General features: G+C 35.4%; 1 protein-coding gene across 10 annotated transcripts in view; it reads left to right on the top strand.

Moving 5' to 3' along the window:
• The window catches only part of LOC143244400 (uncharacterized), a 79,111-nt gene that overhangs the window by 36,361 nt on the left and 21,267 nt on the right, over positions 1–21,483 (top strand). For 2 of the 10 annotated variants that reach the window (XM_076488991.1, XM_076488995.1), the window contains one exon: positions 13,236–13,300. The exons of 7 other annotated variants lie outside the window; for them this stretch is intronic. The gene's annotated coding sequence lies outside the window, so the exon portion shown is untranslated. Of the gene's footprint in view, positions 1–13,235; positions 13,301–18,628; positions 19,056–21,483 lie in introns of those variants that run through there. One more of the 10 variants, XR_013025050.1, reaches the window with a different exon arrangement.

Raw genomic sequence — 21,483 nt, 5'->3', positions numbered from 1 at the left:
TATGAATAAATGATATGTGATATCCAGCAATCATCGTGTACAACTTACACACGTTGTCAGAACTTTTGAGTCAAATAAGATTCAATTAAGTGTAAAAATAATGCGTAAGTAATTGTAAAACAGTATATATTAAAAAGTTATGACACCATTTTACATAATTAACCTTATTCTAAAATGAACGTACCCTGTTAATTATATTCAGTTTTAGTTACGAGAAGGAAATGTAATTATTTCAAAGTTGGATTCGTCCTTTGTTTACTAATTGTTGCACGTGACATTCCAACTCTTCTATATACATTCAATAACTTTGTATTCCAAAGGTTCTGCCTTTTTTTTTTGTCTCAATTAAATTTCTTATAATAGGGAAGGAATTCAGTTCTGTATTTGGACAGGATTTTTGTAAGTTTACTTCTGCCTATATCAGAACCAATTTTCTTTATCTATTTTTACACAATAGAAAATAGGAGACACCTTTCTGTATGGTTTGGCATGTTTGTACGATTAAACATCTGGCTTGTGTGTGTGTATGTATAGATTCAATACAGCGTCCAGCTAACACTTCCTTAGTTCAATCAATATTGAACCCGGGATGTATCGATCTCTATTAGCATAGAAATACCATTAGAATTCTAGCTAGCACCTGAAATACAGAAAACAATACTTCTGTAGAATCCTTTCTAAGATATTGATCAGAGAAAAATATTGATTAAAAAAACACTCGGGAACTTCACAACACTCTTAACACAACCTCGAAGTTTACAGGAGAATTTGATAAAACTGTGAATGTTTTTTGCGATATACAGGGAGTGAACAAAAAAAAGTGGCTCCCTTAAAAATGTTGCTAATTCATTATGTTTTTTATTAGATAAGATAAAAATATATAAAACTATTTGGAATAATTGGAAACTTATTGGAATAAAAGTTCTTAGAAACTACACCAGGTGCACAACACCTTTTATGAGAAAATGTAAATAAAATCATAAAAAGTTCAGGTATTTACGAAAGCCAGCGTTAAAATTAGAATTAACATCATATTTGAACAGATTTCATCGAGTGCCACATCCAAAAATTTATAGCTTCACATTGTTTTCTGTTATCAAATAAAATATGTAACAAATTAACAACATTTTCAAGAGGCGGAGCCACTTGTTGCCATCCCTTGTAAGTGTAGGGTAAGGTAGGGTGGGGCTTTTGAATTTTGGAGTTCATAATATGAAAAACTACTTTGTTCCTTCGTAATATGTTTTGAGTGCACGTATTTAAGTCTTACGGTAATAATTATTTAACAACTAGTTAGTACATACGCTTCTAGCATTAGTATGTTCAGTATTGTTCCTGTTGTTATTTTTTTATTAAACATTTCACGTTGTACTCGCGCATTGTTTAGTAAACTTTTCGTTCTGCTCGTAAATTTTTCAATGAACCTTTCACGTTGTACTCGAAATTCAGAGTAATAATAAGAAAACTGTGATCTGGCTTGCCGTCTCAATCTGTACAGTGTAGTTAGATAGCTATTTGTGAGAAGTTCATAATAACATTCCTAATATAAAAGGAATCCATTGTTTAAATTAGTTTGAAGATCCACCATAACAACCTTGATATGAACGGAATCCATTGTTTAAATTAACATAAATAAGATAGCATCAACAATTTGAGAAGTGCCAACATTTCACTTCATTTTTTGACTAATGTAACGTATTCTGAGATTGATAACTAAAGTATTTATTTCAGCTATGTTTGATGATGATCATCTGAAGCCATTTCACCACTTTAGTTAAACGATGTTTTCATATGATGGCTTCAAAGAATGGCCCTAAGTTTTTCAAGTTCAGACTTTTAGTTCATATTTCTGTCGTCTTGAGCATTTTAGGTCTAATTATAGTTTTGGACTTAAAAGGTCAAACTCTATCTATTGATATATTTGACCACGCCCAAGATCTCGTAGATCAATTTACTTTAATCCTGTCTAAAAGAATTTCAATTTGTGGGCAGGGTGGCAGAGGTACATAAAACTGAATTGGGTATACGTGCGCCTCACGTTTAGTTTTGCTGGTACACAAAGACATAGCTAATAAAACAAAAAAGGGGGGGGAAAAGTAATTTATTCTAATACTGCTTAAAATAATTTCAAGTGGCGCGGCTGTTGAGGATTTTCCTCTTATTTTTACACTGACAATATGACTTTGCATCTTCAGAAACTGTAATGTTAGGGTTAATTACTTCAGTAACCATCTCGAATAAAGCCTGGGTCTATTTTTGTCATCTGACTAGAAAAGCACGATAAAGCACTTTATTCTAAAATATAGGATTATATTTTAATCCTATATAATATAATAACATAATAAGCCCCATTAAATGTGACCGCCCCCTACAGTTAAACCGGAAGATTAGAAGTGGTGATATACTTCTAAAATCATATAAAGCAGGAGTATGAGGAAGTAAGGATAACCTGAATAACGTGGATTAGATCACTTGACTGTTAAGCCCAAAGCTGTTTTCCATTGGGACAGCCGTAAGGTTCTGAATTGTTTTGAATATTTCATAAAGCTACTCCATGACTATCTGCGCTAGCCGACTATCACATTATAAAGTCCCGCTGCTGAAAGGGCGGGCATGTTTGGTGTGACGGGGATTCGAACCTTCGACCCTCAGATTACAAGTCGGGTGCCTTAACCACCTGGCTATGCCTGGCTTCAGGGTTTTACCTCAATATTGATATTGTATGTGTGACGCTCAATATATTTATATAACTAGTGATCGATACAGAACATATTCTCGCAAATATAACCAAGGTGCAGAAAACTAAAGTAACAACTGTAACGTCTACTAATGGCCACACGAGATATTTGTATCTGTGGATGATATAATATAATGGTAATATTCAAATAATTGTCTGTTTTAAATTTTTGCGCAAAGTTACACGAGTACTATCTGCGCTAGCAGTCCCTGATTTAGCAGTGTACGAATACAGGGAAGGCAGCTAGTCATCACTACCCATCGCCAACTCTTGGGCTACTCTTTTACCAACGAATAGTGGGATTGACTGTAACATTATAACACCCCCACGGCTGAAAGGGCCAGCATGTTTGATAAGACGGAGATTCAAACCCGTGACCCTCGGATTACGAATTGAGTGCCTTAACCACCTGGCTATGCCGGGCCTACGAATATTCAAGTTCAGTAAATTTTTTTTAACTTTATTATGCACTTTAAAAAGAGTCAATTATTGATTTATTTTTATGTTTACATCTTGTTAGGTACTAAAACAACTGTAGCTGAGTAGAATCATGTGTACCAGAAACTATTCGTCTTTATTTACTGTTTTGTTTTCAGTCGTATAACACTGAGAAAACCTCATTCACTAGCAATGTCATGCTGGGCCTAAACTCACTGGCCCGGAATGAGTAGGTGGTTTCGAATCCCTGTCACATCAAATATGCTCTTCCTTTCAACCGTGGGAGCATTATAAAGTTACAATCAATCCCAATAATTGTAGGTAAAAGAGCAGCCCTAGAATTGGCGGTGGGTGGTGGTGACAAGCTACCTTCCCTTTGGTCTCACACCTCTAAATTACGGAAGATGTACGTGAAATTCGAAACAAACCACACAAAACCTAAAATAACTATGACAACATCGAAATTTTTGCGTTTTCAACTGCATGTTTCCCATTTAAAAACCTATGGAAGAATTTTTTTTCTCCTTCAAAATCCTCTGGAATATATGTTGAGAAAATAATGTGAAACTTTACGAATATCGTATATCGAAGATGTGAAAAGGCAATATACTAACGTTGATTGGTTGATTGTTAAATATTTGCCGCTAGTGTTACAATCCTTCAAACTTACCAGTGAGTCACGGGGCTCTTGGGTGGGGGGCCAAAGCGGCTAGTTGAGAACATAAATAATTTTATCTTCTATTTCTTGGATCAATATAAATCCGCTGCGTAGTCTTCATATTTCAGTATGGTTCCACGCAGGGAAAGGGGATTCGCCCCCAAAAAAACTTATTCTTATTTAGTTACTGCACAGCTGCTTATGGTATTTCATGTCGTGAATTTTAAGTTAACAACCATTCGATTTGTTTAAGATGTATTTCATGCAACATTACCTCCGATTTAATCTCGTAGCATCTTTTTGTTTCACAAATTTTCTCGGAGACATGCCCTCAGACCCCCATGGCATTAGCATGTTTTGCACGATATATGTTGTTTTAGATCTCAAAAGTAGAATCGTTTTCCTAACATTGTACTCACGAGACTGAGCTTTATTAATTTATTTTCCTTGATGTGTTCTTTCTTTTTGCGGCCCAGCATTCCAGGTGGTTAAGGCACTCGACTCGTAATACGAGGGCTGTTCATAAAATGCGCGGACTGACGTCATAAAACAAAATGTACTTTATTTAGAAGTTACAGGTCTGGGACCCCTTCAAAGTACTCTCCTTCCCAACGCACACACTTATCCCAACGGTGTTTCCACTTGTTGAAACAGTCCTGGTACGCTTCTTTTGTAATGTCCTCCAGCTCCTTTGTCGCATTTGCCTTAATCTCGGGAATCGTCTCAGATCTTCTTCCTTTCAAGGGTCTTTTGAGTTTGGGGAACAAGAAACAATCGCAAGGAGCAAGGTCAGGTGAGTAGGGGGGGTGGGGAAGAACAGTGATCGAGTGTTTGGCCAAAAACTCACGAGTTCTGAGGGCTGAATTTCGCAGCAACGCGGTGCATCTTCAATTTTCGGTCAAAATCTCGTAACAAGATCCAACTGATATCCCACACTCTTCAGCAAGCTCCCTGACAGTCAGACGTCGATTTGCCTGCATCAGGGTGTTGATTTGGTCGACGTGTGGGTCGTCAGTTGACGTGGAAGGACGTCCAGGACGCTCATCATCTTCAATGGACTGTCGACCATCCTTAAAACGTTCATGCCACTTGAAACATGCCGTACGCTTCATAGCAACATCACCGTAAGCCGTGTTAAGCATAGCAAAAGTTTCAGTCGCAGATTTTCCAAGTTTAACACAAAATTTCACAGCAAGTCGTTGCTCCTTCAGGTCATTCATTCTGAAATCCGCCAAACGAAAAAAATCGCACTTCACTTAAAACCGCGTAGCTAATACATAAATGAAGATATCTGCATTCGGGAAATGGCGTCGTAATCAGCTGATCTGTGCGAACCTAGCGACACCAAGCGGATTCCCCGGGAACCAACTGGAGCCGCGCAATTCAAAAAGTCCGCGTGTTTTTTGAACAGACCTCGTATGAGGGTCACGGGTTCGAGTCTCTTTCACACCAAACATGCTCACCGTTTCAGCCGTGGAGGCGTTATAATGTGATTCCACTATTCGTTGGTAAAAGAGTAGTCTAAGAGTTGGCTGTGGATGGTGATAACTTGCTGCTTTTCCTCTGGTCTTACACTGCTAAAGTAAGGACTGCTAGCGCAGATAGCACTATTGCAGCTTTGCACGAAATTTAAAACAAACAAATCAAACTTTCTTTTTCTATGTACCGAAAGTGAAATTTGTCGTCACGATATTGAAACTACCAGTTTATCTTGCATATTCGTTAGATATTGTCCACTGAGTAATTTGTATTTTCTGTATTTGGTAATGCTGCCCAAACTGAGAACTGCTGATCAGAGAGTGTGTGTGTTCTTATAGCAAAGCCACATCCGGCTATCTGCTGAGTCCACCTAGGTGAATCGAAACCCTGGTTTTGTAAGTCCGTAGACTTACTGCTGTACCAGCGTGTGACTAAACGGAGGGAAAAGACCCAAATCAACAGTATCTTACCACCCATCCTCCACGCTTAGGGATTGATTGTCACTCTTATAACACACCAATAGCTTGAAGTGCACGGAATACCCACTTCGTAATTAATTTCAACGTCGGAAAGTTATTTTATTTTAGGTAAAAACGAAAAGGTCCAGAAATATATTTAATATTTGTGCTTTTCATAAAACATAACTGAACTAAAGAAAGCCAGCTGGTGACTGTATAGAGAACAGTTTATTCATTTTCATCAACTGACTATATATCACCATTACACACCCAAAATAAAATCGGTTGCTGATAAACTCTGGGACGTTTTTCTGTCGATAAAACGAAGCAACTTTCATGTATCGAACAGTTTCTACATTATTGTATTATCAATTCATTCCCAACGTTTTTTACCGCTCTCGAAACTTTGTGTGGTTAGTAATTTTGCACCCCCACCATTTGTTTACCTTTGAATAATTAGAGGTTTGTACCCTTGGTTTTCGTAAGCAGTTTTGTACTGCAATTCGAAATATTAGTTTTGTCAATTCTTTATTTTAAGTTCAGATTTAAGTTTATCAGCCAGACCGAGGTCAAGGTCACTGAAGGTCATTTCTTATCTTGAACGTGATTTGCTATTCATCATATCAAAGCTTCGTCTTTATGTTAAGTCCCAGGGTAAATTTCTCATTAAAAGTCACGTATCTAGAAGTAAGTAGACCTGACAGACACACACGCCGCATACAAAGCTATTTATAATTTTTCCTTCGGTGCCTGACAATTGATTGCCATGACGACGAACTAATATATTGACGTCTGTTTATGCCGTACATTGACTACGCAGGGGCAGTTTCCAGCCCCTTCTCGATCGCTTGTTAACAACCAAACAATGAGCCGCTCACTAGTTTAAGGAAAACTCAGTTCATCGTTTTTCTGTTTGTTTTTTTAACAGGCTCGATTTGGTGCACATCTCGTGTTTTGATGACGTATAGAATATCATTTTGAAATAATTATTGTAATACAATTCGTAGCAAGTACCTTTCAACCCTTTATTGTCTGGAGTTTGTGATCAGTCGTATTCAATTTTCGTCATTCAAGAATATTTTCGGTGTACGAAGTTAGATATTTTATTTATTTATTTCGTCTTTCAAAATTCGTCTGTGTGTTTTCATTTACAACGGCCTCTTGTGCTCTGTCCACCGAGGGGAATCGAACCTCTAATTTTAGCGTCGTAGATTCTTAGACTTACTGCTGTACTAGCGGAGAACCTTCCAGAGAGACATATATATATAATTTTTCTTAAATTTTATTTCAACCAACGTTTCGCTTTTGCAGCTTCGTCAGGGTTAACATGCACAATGCAATGTTAATATACAATTGTGTATAGTAACCCTGATGAATCTGCAAAGACGAAACGTTGGTTAAAGTTAAAAAAAATCTTATAGTTAAAAGGTTGTTTTTTATAAACGTTTCACCAAGTACTAGAAAATATTTGCTTTGTTTCTCTCTCTCTATGTCCCTCGGTTATTCAACGATCAGTTTACTTACAACGCTAAAATATGGGACTCGATTTCCTGCGGCGTATAGAACACGAATACAGCCCACTGTGTTATCTTTGAGTTAAAATAAAAACAAGTTATCACTTTACCGGATTTCCAAGACTTCATGCAGAAATTCTTAATTGGAATTACTAAAATTTTCTTTAGCCATATGAACGTTTAGAATAAGCGGTGTTGAAATCGCAAATAACATGTAGAGACATCTTAGGAAAAACAATTCTCAAACGATGTATTTAGTTATTTTAATTTGGTTTTAAAATTGCCATAAATTCTCCCTGGAGCTACAACGAGAAATACCAACTGACGATTTTTATCGATTTAGATTAATGCACTTTATGCGTATATTCGTCTAGTATTTTTAAAGCATAAAGGTTTATGTGCATCTCATATAAAAAATGAGTTGTTTTTTTTACATTCCTCGTAAATTGGCTGCACATGTTTCATCCACTGTCATCCTTCTGCTGTCCAAACCCACTGATTGTTCTATAGATATACCAAGATCCATATACTCATATTCAAATTTTTTTTATGTACTTTTATATTTTGTTTATCGTTTTATATAGCAATTTCACTCTGTTTCGCAGCCCATTTTATAGACCATATAAACACATTTTTGATTTATCTTTGTTAGTTGGCAAGGTCTCTAAGTTTCTTTATTTGTTTTTGTTATTGGTTTTTAGCTTAGATGGTACAGTTTATCAAAACATAACTGTACGGAATGTGACGCTTACTTGAAATGAAGTATTGATTATTTACTTTCTAAACAAACTAAATTATCGATATACTGTACTCGATTTGTTCTTAAGGCAATGGGGTGTTTTGGTTGGTTTCACCCTCAAGTAATTTGTTTGGTTGCAATAAATACTCTTATAATGTTGTGTCGCGTTTTAAATTTTGTCTACAATCATTTGTGTGACACATTTAAAGTTATTTATAAGTTGCGATACGTGGTAGGTAACATTTTAATTTTCATTAAACGTTTATTTCACAAACATTCGAAAGCCGTTTTTTTGTTCCAACTAGGTTTAAATATCAAGTAAATCATATAGTAATCTGAGGGTCGTGGATTCGAATCCCTGTCACTCCAAACATGCTCCTCCTTTCAGCCGTGGGGGCGTTATAATATGAAGTTCAATCCCACTATTCGTTGGTAAAAGAGTAGCCCAAGCGTTGGTAGTGGGTGGTAAAGATTAGCTGCCTTTCCTCTGGTTTTACGCTGCTAAATTAGGAACGGCTAGCGCAGATAGCCCTCGTGTAGCTTTGCGCAAAATTCTAAACAAACTAAACCAAAATTACATAGAATTATTTACGAGTCCCAGAGAAACTGGTCCCCCACTACTACAGCGGTAGTCTACGGATCTATAATGCTAAAATCAGGGGTTCGATTCCCCTCGGTGGATTCAGCTCATAGCCTGAGGTGTCTTTTCTATAAGAAAAACACACCCAAAGAAATGGACATTGTGGTTATTAAAAACATTACGTTTATTTGAAATTAGTACGAAAACATTACACGCGATAAAGAACCAAAAGAAGCACCTTGAATATCAGTTTTGTTATGAAATAAAATTTATCCACTTTGTTGCTAGGTGCATGAAGCTTAATTACCGTGGTAATCCTGGTAATATACATTTTCTTCATTATAAAAATTAAATCTTAAAATTGATGGGTAATTAATTCTGGATAGTAAGGAAAAGAATCCATATTGCACAATGTCTACCTGCTGAGCTAAGCTAGCAAATATTATTTGGTAATGTCGGGCTCAAGAACAGTACCTATATAGACGGGAGAATGGGCCGTTCCTTTACATTATTTTTGAGTCGTATTACACGAGGCTCTTGTGTTAATGAGTAAAAATGCCCGTGTTTCACCACGGTGTTAAACGTCACATTCATCTGATATCGACTTCAATATCACGAACCCCTTCGCTCAGTTGAGCCTTCAGTCACTGTATTAAGGCGGTAAAGTTGAAACCAGTAGCAAACATTAACAGTTTGTCCGATTACTTATTCGTTTACAACGGGTCTTCAAGGGGTCCACGCGAGCTTGTCCACCGAGTGTTACCGAAATTGGTTTAGTGAGTTCCTCAAATCAACTTGTTTGCTAGATAGATAGATTGTCATGAATGGTATAAGTTTCTAGTGACATTTTTTTATTATTAGTCTTGTCGAGCAGAAAAACAAAGGTTTTACTTTACTAGAATTAATTATTAATTAATAAATTTGTATTAAGAAAGGACAACATTAGGACAAGAGTATTTTTTTTTCTCTACAATATAGTGCGTGTTACAGTTACCTTTGATTTTTGTATCTCAAGTTCTGTCTTTTCATTTGAGTTGTATATGCGCACTACACACTAATGTTTACCACCAAGGTTGTTTTTCCGAAAAGGAATAGTATAAAAAGGTTAAAGTATTTTCTATTGTCCAACAATTCCCTGAGAAAATTGTTTTTTTGTAAAGAGTAAAGTATCTCAAACGAATTCGTTTTAGGAATTTTTGACAAACATGGATTGTCATTGTTTAACACGACGTGAATTTTTCCCACTTTCAACATAATCAAATAAAATGAGACCACGCAGTAGGTTGTTCATATCTTATTCACAGCTAATATTCTTTAAACTGTCATTACAAGAATGGCTGCATTTTTGTCATGAACTCCCGCTATGTTAGCATTTGGTATTTTGACGAACAAAATATGAGCAGTGTTACACTATGCTTCTGTTTCTTCGAGTATGATTTTTTTTTTTTTTGCTTACACTATAATGCATTCGGTGCATAATTCATTAAACAACGTCCTGATGCTTATGAGAGTTTACTACAATATACTGATGGGAATTTGCATCGCTCTAAAGAGAAAAAATAATTAACAAGTTAGTAGAGACATTAAAATCTCGTTTGACTTCTTTTTCTTAGCTCTGTATATCAAATATTTATGTTAACTAGTTCTTTCTTTCTTCCTGCAAATTAAACAATAAAAATGCTGATTTGAACGTTATAATATAAATTTTCTTTTAGTTAATCATGTTTTCATTTTTATAGTAAGCTTTAAGATTCATTACTCATTAAAGTTACTATTTCTCAGGTCGTGAATTTAGTAATTGCTATCGAAAGTTAAACATACATTAAAATCAATTGTACTTCCAAACTATTTTTATCATCTTATTGATGAATGAATGTAATGTATATGGGAACTGCAACAAAACGTGTTTTTGTTTTTTCGTTTGTTTAAAATAAGGGAACATATTATGAAATGTATTGTATTTTAATAGATGTTTTATGTCAAAGTTTCAAAAAAGGTCTGACGTTAGGTTGCAGCAAAAAATTGTTTTTTTTTTTTAGTATTAGAATTGTTTAAGGTAAAGTTTAGCCCTAACTAAACAAAAGCTAAAAATGTACACACGTTTTTTTTTTTTTTTAATATCGCACAAAGCTACTCAAGGGCTATATGCACTAGCCCTCCCTAATTTAGCAGTGTAAGACTAGAGGGAATGCAGCTAGTCATCACCACCCACCGCCAACTCTTGGACTACTCCTTTACCAACGAATAGTGGGATGGACAGTAACATTATAACGCCCCCACGGCTGGGAGGGCGAGCATGTTTGGTGCGACCGGGATTCGAACCCGCGACCCTCGGATTACGAGTCGAACGCCTTAACACGCTTGGCCACCCCGGGCCCGTACACAACGTATATTGTCAGTTTTCCTCTTTTTAAAATTTAGGCCGTTATTAATAAAGGTTTCACTAAAGTTAGGCCTAAGGCAAGTAGATTTAGCCTACTTCTGTGTCCGCGATTAGAATTCTTTCGTATTTTTCTTGATCTTCTGTATTTAAAGAAATACTGTTGCAGTAAAGGATAACAGCGGTAAGTCTACAGATTTACAACTCTAAAATCAGACGTTCGATTCCTGTCGGTAGACACAGCAGATAGCTCGAAGAGGTTTTTTTTTTTAAATAAGAAAAACACATTCACTGTTGCACTGAGGACATTAAACTGGCCCCATATATTTTGCAGGTTTTTGTTTGTTTGTAAATAACTGGAAAGTTGTTTTGTTGTTGTTGTCTTATTTTTGGTAGTCACATTTCTGCTTTTATCCCGCCATTATATATATTTCATAAGTCAGTGTTTTAGGAAGTGGATTATAGAAGCAATTAGCGAAGATGAACATTGCTTGGCACGTGCAAGAAGTTCTCTCATGTAACTTTTCCGGTCTTAAAATATGGCACAATCAAGTGTAGATGCACCATAAACATTTACAAGCTGACAGGACTGCCGAGCACGCTCGAAGTCGCGACGGTATCAAAAAATATACATACAGATATATTAATATGTCAATTGCTATTCCAAGTGTCGCTGTGTGGCGCTTGTGTGATATGAATTTCGAAGGTTTGCGACAGAAAGCCTTACAATTATACAGTGTTGTCGTAAGTAAATCTAATCTATCGTATTACCAAATGTGGATATGACATTTTGAAACAAATTTATTGTAGTGTTACTATTACAGTCCTTGAAGGGAAGTGTAAGCAAAATCTATAAAAGATTTTTTAAAAACACAGATATTATAATGTCTAAATATTATAAGACAATCCCTCGATTATTTTACTAAAACACGACAAATTATTTTTCATAACGCTAAAATCAGGGATTCGATTCCCCTCGGTGAACACAAGAGATAGTAATTACTCAGCAGCTTGCGCCATCTATAATCACTTATTATTAATCTCATGTAGATTAATCAGTTTTTTCGTATATTTTATATTTGAAATATAAGTAAAGTTCTTTTATTAACACACCATGTGTGGCTATGTGGTTAGCGTGCCCAGACACTAACTCCAAGAATTTAATGATTTACCACCCAATGCTGACAAAGTTCATTCTGCGTTGAGAAGCCTTTAAATCCATTTATCTATAAGACACGAGTAATCCAAAAGCTGCCTTTCGTTTAGTTTATTAGTCCAAAATTAGCCCATTGTAGCCCTGTGCAAATTTCAAAACAAACAAATGCTATTATCAACTGCGTTTGTTTTATTCCAGCTCTTGGTTACAATCATTAGAACATATGAAGTAAAACTAATAATATTCATTGTTATTTCTAAATACAGACAGCTTATAAACAGTTATTTGGTTTACCTCCTATTTGAAAGCTCGGAATGGGCAAGTGGTTATGGCACTTGGCTTGCAATCTGAGGGTCGCGAGTTTAAATCCCCGTCACACCAAACATGCTCGCCCTTTCAGCCGTGTGGGCGCCATAATGTGACGATCAATCACACGTTTCGTTTGTAAAAGAGTAGCCCAAGAGTTGGCGGTGGGTGGTGATGATTAGCTGCCTTCCTTCTAGTCTTACACTGCAAAATTAGGTACGGCTAGCGCAGATAGCCCTCGTGTACCTTTGCACGAAGTTCAAAACAAACCAAAATCAAACCCTGTCTGATAAATGTTTTCTTTTAATTCGTTCCCACATAATTTGTTAAGTAGTTTGAGAAAATATCCAGAACAGAGTAATTATGCGAATCGATGTATTGCAATGGTTGAATATCGCTATCGATATGTTTGGTGCAAATTGTTATTATCTTTGATTCATATATTAAAGAAATAAAATTATTTTCATTCACTATGATGCTATTTACTACTCTTGGAACAGATAAGATTGAGCGCAGTTATTCCTATTTTGTTGTTGTAATACTACTCTGATAAAATAATGACATTTTAACAAACACACGCAATAATGTAATCTGTTTCAAGCCATGGCAAAAATTCGAGTTTGGCATTTTTGTTCGAATTTTATTTAATCCTAAATGTTAGTTTACTTTTGGAAATCTGTTTTCAGAAAGTTCCATTGATTAAGGAGTATTTTTATTTGTTTATTTGAAAAGTCTTAACGGGTTTTTATCTTTCTATAAAATGCTTAAAATTTATGTTTTATTTGGACAGTGTAGACGAAGTAGGCTGAACGAGCGATTTCTCAGCGCACTCGCAATGAACTCCAGCAGCTATAAGTAAGAGTTTGTTTATTGAGTTAACTGCCATACATATATACACACCTTTATTGATTATATCCCTAGTTCCCTTAAAAAAACACAATACATTAAATCTCTGCATATCACCATCTATAATAAGGGAAAGTAAATAAATGCTTATGAATTAACAGTTTGATATATCTTAGTATTGAAAGCAAATAAACTCTTATTCGATAATAATCTCACTTGAGAGAGTTATTATTACAATTATGAATATTTTTAAAAAGTATAACTACCTTAGCGCCATCTATTGGTAATTAAATAATATTTTATGTAATGAAAACGCTGTCTGTGAAGGTGTATATTCTTTTTGAATAGCAAAACCACGACATCGGATTGTATTCTGTGTACACCGAGGGGTAAAAACCCCCTGATTGTTAGCTTGTTTATTCCGAAGACTTACTGCTGTTTCACTGGAAGCCCTGCGAAGGTGGTCACTGAGTATTTCGCAATGATACTGCAGTTTTATTTTATGTCACTCTCGCAGGTATTTTGAAGTTTTAAGGCACAAATGTCATAATATTTAAGTAATAGTATTAATCATTGTTACAATTATAAATATAAGCTACCACTTAAATCATAACCGTAATCGGACATTATTCTTAATAAAATCAGTATCAGCAAATGCTGTAAGTTTACGTTTGCTAAACAGAGCATGAAATTAGAAGCAAGATTAGAATTAGCATTCGGATTTGGTAAGAGACAAGAACTTCTCTATTAATTCGCGGAATATAAATCAGAAAGAAACAGCACGATATCTTCATCAAAGTAGATTATTTTAACGGTTGGAAAGACACTATGTCGTCTTTTGAAATTTTATAACTAAGATGTAAATGTTTTGTTGTTTTTTTTGTTATTACTTAAATACATTGATTTTGCGAAGAACAAGCAGTTTTGTGACTGTACAATTAAAATGTTCCTGTAATTAAACTCATTGGGCATTTCTGATATCAAACAAATAGCTAAATTAGTGGCGACTGATACCAGTAACACAGACGTGTATTGACTGAGTAAAATAATCGATATTTTCGTTTAGGGAAAACAATTTTCGAGGAGCGAATAAGAGTAAATTCTATTTTCTCGGTTCGCTAACATGTTGAACTCCGTATACAAAGTGAAGCGCTATCAATTCATTATTGCTGACCATTGTCCATCTTGTAAATAACACCTCCCCCTCCGAGATATTTAATATCATTTTTTGGAGATTTTCGGTTTTATGCCTTTTATCGTTGTCATTACTAACAGCGTCTGTCATATATTATCTCTTTAAAGTATAACATACAACTCTTACTGTAACGCCGTCTTGATGCAGTTTTACGTATGGAGGATCATTTTGTAGTCAAATATTTAGTTTGTGTGCGTTTGTCAGAAAGTGTTTCGGTTCTGGGAGCCATGAATGTATTTACCACTACTACTGGGCTTAGTGTGACTGCCTGTAGTCTTGTAAGTTTTACGCTGGTGTGGTTCCCCGCTAGGACAGCATTAAGTCTACAAACTTCCACCGCTAAAATCCAGGTTCAATCTCCTTTCTAACTTTCAAAATGCACTAGATATTCCAATGCGGCTTTACTTTAAAATAAATAAACAAATGATATTCTAGTGTGGTACTGACGAAGTGTTTGGATGAAAATAAGTCCCTAGATAAACTATCAGTAAGTTATTGTATTCTAGTAAATTTTATTTCCACACGCTAAAGGTATGGTTTATGGTAATATTTTATTTTTTACATTTTTTTCTCACACTTTCCATAATTATTCCGTTATTTTATCATATATGTATCTATCGATATACCAGGGAAAAAAAAAAGTAGTTAATACAAGTAGTTCTCTTAACCAGTTGCATGACTTAAAAAGTTACTCATTAGAAATAGGCCTAGAGATTACGTACAAGATAAAAGCGTCTTCTCATTATCATTACGTATTTGCACCTATACAATAAGTTATTAAACTTAAATTAATAAAACTTGTAAGAATAATAATAAATAAATGAAGCAAATAAAGAAATTGAAAAAAAAAATCATCGCGGAGAATCTAGCTTCGGAATATTCTATTCATACGCTTGAGTTTCTAATATATCGGTCTATATATTATATAGATTCCTTCCTATGTGTTCTCATATTCTCAAGTTTTCTTCTACATTATACTCTGTAAAACATAAGTGAAACAAAAGGAAAAAATTAACAAAAATTAATAACTTATTTGATTTATTTGTGTCAGTATTAAAGCCTTGAATATGTATTTTACGATCATTATTTTAGATAATTCTTGATTTCATACTTATAGGTTACTAGGCATATATTATTACTATAGATACAACTAGGTCTAAAGTGGCAGCACTAGGCTTAATATTGCAGGTACATATTTCTGTTCTTCTGAACGACGGTTACTTTAACAAATGTGCACAGACTAAACAAACTGCCCCCTTCTAGTACAGCGGTGAGTTACACAATTAGCTTTCTGTGCTTTGCCTACCACGGGTATCGAAATCCGGATCTGGGATAGCGATAAATCTACGGATTTACAACGCTACACTCAGAGGTTCGATTCCCCTCGGCGGGCTCAACAGCCTATGTGGCTTTGCTATAAGAAAGCACACACACTAAACAAACTGTAATTTTTAAAATGTGTATTTAATACATGGCCTGATATAAATATATATTGTAAAAATCTATGTAATATCATACGTATAATGTAGCATGTGGTTTAACATAGGAGGCAAAGTACTGTTTTTGGGTGGCTAGGTAAGGAACGATTACTTTTAATTGTTTCTTAGAGACGTTGCATACACCTGTTGGGAAAACTTGGAGTCTGATGTATCAAAAATGTAATTCATACATTGTTATCGTATTTCATTTGGGAGTTAATATGATCATTCAAAGAGACAGAGTGGCCGTACCGCAAACAGTAATGGTACACACATTAATTAATAATTTCTGTTGTTTTATTTTATTTGTTCTGAAATCAAATTGTTCAACATTTCTTCATTGTCTGTTTGAAGTTGGTGATCTCGTTCATGATTTTATTCTTTGGCAGAAGGCTACTATTGGTATTACTACTGTCCAAACTTATTTTATGAGTGTCTCTGTAGCAAGTTTGAGCTTGACAAGATTGGAGCTGTCTCAATAAGTGCTGCCACACAGTCCAACTTTATTGCATCCACACTGACTGTGCGGATTGCAAGTGAACTTTGAATATCTAAGAAACGGAGAGAATACGAGCCAATGAAGATAAAATGCTAAAGAATAGCAAAGTATCAATCGCTTTTCAGTTAGACTTGGATCTATTTTGTCAACATCTGTTGGACTCTTGTCCGATAAACGGAAGCAACGATGATCAAATAAGAAGGCTTACTAGTGGACCTTTCGGTTGCATAATAAAGTCATTAACCTTGGAATATCTGATGTTTGTGTGACAAGACAAAACTCTGTCAATGTTTGTCCGATTTAGAAACTGTGAAAAGTAAATATCACATGTTAACTCTTTTACAAGTTCCATCAAAATCGAATAAAAAAAACTGAATTCTTTATTAAAAGTCCGATCCTTTCCAACCAGGTTGCTTATCGTTGAAGAAGAGATCCTGTGTTAAAAAAACAAATGCTACTCAAATCAAATTAAACTGGACGTTATTAGTAGAAGAGCCGTGATAAGACTATTAGAGAGGGAAAAGTAGGTAATGTCAAGGCTAGCGCCAAACTTTTGTAGGGCGTAATACTAATAGAATAATAGTTTTAAAATAGTTTTCTTTACAATGGATAATTGGTGTTAGAAATGATTATAAACAATAAAGTAAAAGTGGTTTATTCCTAGTGGTATATAGTTTAGTTATAGGAACGGCGCCAAGCTACTTACACTGTAGACTAATATACGTACTTTGAAGGGACACTGTAATTGGAGAGTGGAGAGCCCGTCTTTTGGCCATCACTAAACTCATTTAATGTGTGATAAATTAAATCTGATTTTCCTAATTAGGATAAAATATACCATTTGTATAGAATATTATTTTTCTCGCTTTAGGTTCTTAATACACTTACGTAACTGATTACTTTAAAATTATTTCACGTTTTCTTGGGATTATTTCTGTGAGCGGCGGTCTATATAAAGTTTATTTGGTTGTCTTCGGAATGAAACAAGTTGAATGTTAATATATGTAACATTTTATATTGGTTCTTAAACACTGGCTTATTTACTAGATGTAGAATACATTATTCTGTTGCTTGGTTAAATACCTTGTGGATAATAATATTTCTGAAGGAATTGTTTTAGTCCATGTCCTCTAACTAATGTTTTAACTACAGGGTGTCAAGTATTAGTGTGCTATCTACACGGTTGGGCGCTCGTTTGTTTATAACTTCGCGCAAAGCCATGCGAGGGCCATCTGCGTTAGCTGTCCCTAATTTAGCAGTTTGAGACTAGAGGGAAGACAGTTACTTGTAATCACCAACTGCTAACTCTTGGCTGTTACTGAATAAAACTAAATATCTTTAAGCATTTGTGTTTTTATATATATCTGTCTCTAAGGTCTAATCTTCAAATATAACAAACTAAAGTATCCAACAAAGGTAATCTATTGATCCTTACTCAGAGGAGAGTTGAATATGAAAGCTAGTTGACAAAACGTATTAAGATAGTACGAAAGATTCCAATAGAACGAAACAAAAAAGAAGGAAACGTTTCCATACAAGTTTTCAGTAATTCACTTCATATAAAAATAAAGTTTCAAGCAAACATTTTCTTTTAACATCCTATTACTACTGTGTTAAAATGTGTTTTCTTGCATCTGCTGTGTCTACTGGGAGGAACAGAACCTCTGATTATAGTGTTGCAGACTTACCACTACCCAACCGGGGGCTACTCTAGTACTCACAGCCGTACCTGGTATTTGATGGGAGATATCTTAATTAAATCTTACGATATATACAGTTCTTTAAAACTTGCATGTTGTATCAACTCTATAAAGTAAAAGATTGATTGGGGAGCATTTCAGCCTAAGATTGAAGTTCATTTAAGTAAAATCGTGCCGCTTGTAAGTTGTAATTGTTTTAATGCTAGGATATAAAGTTGTATTATCAAAAGAAACTAATATATGGTCCCCTTTGACACTTGAACAGTTTTAATGAAATTCCTGTCCATGACTTTCTTTTATCCACGCTGCTTTATATCCTGCTAGGCTGTCATTCTGGTAGTAATTTAATCTAATTATATACAGCTAGCAATATGTTTTCGCTTTTAATTTTCCTATATCTACTACGTTTACAATAATTTTAGTGAGTTATATTATCTTTGCTTTGTTTTGTTTGATTGATTGTAGTTAAGCACAAAGCTACACCTTGGGCTATCTGTGTATGCCAACCAGGAATATCGAATACCGGTTTCTAGCTTTGTCACTGGAGGGTTTATCGTTGCCCTTAGAGACTTGATGTCTAGCGTTACCTGACTGCAAATCCGAGAATTAATGTTTCGCGACACGCTGCTGTGAAGATGTGCTCCACTCTCTGGGGTCGTGGGTGCGCCATAAAAGGTACGATTAAATCTCACCATTCGATCAGACCAGAGTAGTTCGAGAGTTGGCGGTGCTGTTTACACATCTGATTGGACCACTGTAGTCTGTTTACAGATTTATTTGGACCAGAGTATTCCAAGAGTTGGAGGTAATGTTTACAGACGATCTTTGTAATAAATGTTTTCTACTGTCATCACCGTACATAAATAAACACGGTATACACGGTATTGCTGGAAATACATTCCTTTGATAATAAGTAAATAATGTACCATTAATGCGAGTCCGACACGGTGTTTTGATAATATTTGTGCACGAATGTCCTTTCAACGATTCATAAACGAGTCTGATATTTTCGAAAACCAAAAATAAAACTTTAATATATTCGGTTCAGCTTCGAAACCTTCTTTTCACATCTAATGGTTTGATCTGGAAGAAACACCAAAACATCACACCCCATACTTTTACAACCAAAACAGGAATTTCTAGTCCTTCGACGCTGTTATCTGAGAAGGCACACGAGTCTCTTTAAAATTATATGAGCACTAATTAGAGTATTTTAATGAAATACTGTATTGATCAATAGCTTAGCTAGGTTTCGCATTTATCAACACGTTTTAGTCCCTATGATATGTACTTTCTCATTCAAGACTCTCTTCAACATTTAGGGTTAAAGAACAGTAAACCAGTCCTTGCGTGCATGTTATTCCTCTGAGCTCTGTCTGTGGATAGATATGCGCTACTAACAAATTAGATATACGTGGTTCATCCAACTATAAATCTACTGATAAATTTGTAATCGCACGTTTTTAAATAATAAAAAAAATCTAATAATGACGAGGAAAAAGATTGATTTGTGTGATCAAATATGAAAGAAGTAATAAGTTCGCTTAGACCACGGTGTCGTGTGCTTTTCTTAATGGAACTGCTAAGACTAGTTATAGACAGACTAATCCCTGTTTCTTGACAGGTAAGGTGCGGTTCTTCTTAGAGCTTTGCGTGTTTGATTAAAGTTGTCCGACATCGTGAGTTTCCCAGTCTTGTATTTTTACCTCTAGAGCCCTCCGAAAGGCCTTATCATCTCCATGGTTACTGATTCGTGAGATTGCCGTAGGTGGGAAGAAAAGTACATGAAAAGAAAAGAAATCAATAGAAGTACTTCGATTCATGTACGGCGAATGATGGGATAAATAGACCAGTTTTATCTCAATAAACTGAAGAAAACCTTTAATTTTAACAGTTTATCATTCACCACACTTCCAAGAGAAAGTCTGTGTGCTGAGTGCACCGAGGGGAATTGAACCTCTGATTTTAGCGTTTTGAATTCGAATACTTACCTCTGTCCCAGTGGGGGGACTTCGAAAGAGTCAACACACATAAATATAACTTAAGCCCTTGTGAAATAGATCCAACCTTGCTGCACTAACTGGGAGGTCAGTAGTATTATCCGTCACAACAAAGCATGGACAATGTAGCTGTGCGAGTTCTGTATGCATTTACAAGGCGTAATGACAAGATAACATGAACACACGGACAAATATTAGTCATTTCACATTCCCCGTCGAACCGTACGCTTAAGGTGGTTAAGGGTCGGGGCCTCGAATCTTTCTCCCACCAAGTATGCTCGCCCTTTCAATTGTGGGGATGTTATAATGTGACGGTCAATCCCAATATTCATTGATAAAAAAGTAGCACAAGAGTTAGCGGTGAGTGGTGATGACTAGCTGTCTTCCCTCTAATATTTTACTACTAAATTACTGATAGCTAGCGCAGATAGCCCTCTTGTAGATTTGTGCGAAACTAAAAAACAAACGAAACAAAACGTGGAAAGAAGTAGAATAGTTATAGAGAATTAGAACTCACCCAACCAAAGTAATAAATAGTCTATCAAACTCTTTCATTACGTAAGTTGATGTCTAGGCTTAGGTGCAAATGTCTTTTTATTATTTATGCATGGTTTTATGATAACATGGCAGCATGGTTAGTGGGTAATAAAATATTTACAAATTCTTGTATTCATACATTTGAATCTAATAGCCATAAAATATGTCCATTTGTATACCCGTCATAAACATTTTTTTTCACTTCAGAGTCGCTCATTTTATTCACTCATACCACGGAAATCCGTAAAAAATTTCCGAAGCAAGCGTAACATTAAGGTCCCCTGAAAACATTTTTTAATACTGAGCTAATTCCTAACATATATTTCATACCAGTCGTTTTCTCTGTAATGGAATGCTAGTATTTGTTTTTTTATATTGAACCTATGTATAATACAAATTTCATAATAAGTTTTTCTCTCGTAATAATAGGTCATTATTTAACTAATGGTTTGGTTTGTTTTGAGTTTCGCGCAAAGCAACACGACGGCTATCTGGGCTAGCCGTTCCTAATTTAGCAGTGTAAGACTAGAGGAAAGGCAGCTAGTCATCACCACCAACCGCCAACTCTTGTGCTACTCTTTTACTAACGAATAGTGGAATTGACCGTAACTTTATAACGTCCTCACGACTGAAAGGGTGATCATGTTTGGTGTGACAGGAAATCGAACCCGCGACTCTCGAACTATTCGAGTGCCTTAACCACCTGGCCATGCCGAGCCTTAACTAATGGACAATAGGGAGAAGGATACTTTACAATTTACCTCTGGTGAATCACTAACTTGT

Source organism: Tachypleus tridentatus, chromosome 2, assembly GCF_004210375.1.
Source record: "Tachypleus tridentatus isolate NWPU-2018 chromosome 2, ASM421037v1, whole genome shotgun sequence".
Classification (NCBI taxonomy): domain Eukaryota; kingdom Metazoa; phylum Arthropoda; class Merostomata; order Xiphosura; family Limulidae; genus Tachypleus; species Tachypleus tridentatus.
Note: the sequence above shows the minus strand (reverse complement) of the source record. Positions and strands in the feature narration are given on the sequence as shown.